A 1,469-nucleotide genomic window follows, 5' to 3' on the forward strand; every position below is an offset into this window, starting at 1 on the left:
GTTGAGTGAAGTAACTCATTTTCACAAGGATAAATATTGCATAAAATCATTATTGTGAAAATGGGTGATGACTAGTAAGAGGAATACAAATACCCAAAAAGGGGAGGAAAAGGAAAAAACGGAAGCATGGAACTCGCTAAGATAACAGAGTTTTGTGGGCAAATAGAGGGAAGAGGAAAGAAGGAACGATTCAAAGGGAACTTGAAGAGATGCTGTAATGACAGACACAAATAAATGGGAATTATATAAAATACAACATATATGAATGAATGTATGAAATAGAGTGTAAATGAAAGATTGTATGGAGCACAATGTACAGGAAAGAAATACAAGGTAGACGAATTACTGCATGAAAACAAAAAAGGGGGAGAAGGGAAAGGTGGGAAAGGGGGAAGGAGAGATGACCACTGGGATAGTGGAGGTTACCAGGGGAAGAGACAGAGTGAGGAGTTTCCATGGGGTCTTGGGGGGACAGTGTGGTAACAGACATAGATTGGTGGTAGCTAATTGTATGAAGTACAGTGTGTATGAGGGATTGTGTGGGGCACAATGGACACAGATAAAGTACAGTGTCTAAGGTTGGTTATACGCAAATCAATTTTTAGAAAGTGGACGGGGTGGAAAAAAATGTATGATAAAAATGAACCCCGTATATTATATATTTATAAAGTGTGTAATTGCACCTTTGGCCAGTACTTGAAGTACTAAAAGGAATGCTCTTCACTGGAGACAAGCTTGTTAAAAGGAGAAAGGAGTAGTGGGTGAGTAGTGGGTGTTAAGGCTTGATCAAGCAGAATGTTGAGTCCCACCCAGTTCTCTGGCAAGATTTGCATTTGAATCTATTTATGGACACACTCTGCACTTTTGATTGAAGAAATTCACATTTGAAAAGAAGGCAAGTCAGAAAAGAGAGATGGAAAAAGAAAAAAGGAAAGAAAGACTTTCTTTTTAAAATTGGAACAAGCTGACCTCTAAGGCAGTGTCAAGTTGTGCCCATCAGAGCCCACTTTCAAGACCTGAGGTTGGAGTCTGCTCACCCCACCTGGACGCACAGGAGTGGAAGTGGGAGGAATATGGGAATGGAGAAATAGGTGAAGCTTGGACATGTTCCTCCAGTATTGCCCGCCAAGCATGCACAGATGTGGAGAGGAGCAAGGAAGCGTTGCTGACTTGAAGAGCTGTTGCCTCTTTTACTTGACCTGGACCCATGGAGACGGTGAGGGCTGAGTGAGGAGACTGACATGTCTGGAGCACAGGGAGGAGTGTAAATTCCTGAGCTTGCAGCTGATGCCCATTTGAACCTCCCAGCTATGGATGGCTGGGGATGAGCTGACCAGAATCCAAGCAGAGGAAAAAAGGATGATCCATGCTGTGGGTGAGGGTCGATGGCTGCAACCTGATGGCTTGCCCTGGACTGGACTTTCTTTAAAGATACAGATGCTAACAGTTTCCAAGTTGAATAAAGGATC

The sequence above is a fragment of the Elephantulus edwardii genome, unplaced genomic scaffold, assembly GCF_000299155.1.
Source record: "Elephantulus edwardii isolate Elephantulus edwardi_28Jun2011 unplaced genomic scaffold, EleEdw1.0 scaffold00153, whole genome shotgun sequence".
Classification (NCBI taxonomy): Eukaryota; Metazoa; Chordata; class Mammalia; order Macroscelidea; family Macroscelididae; genus Elephantulus; species Elephantulus edwardii.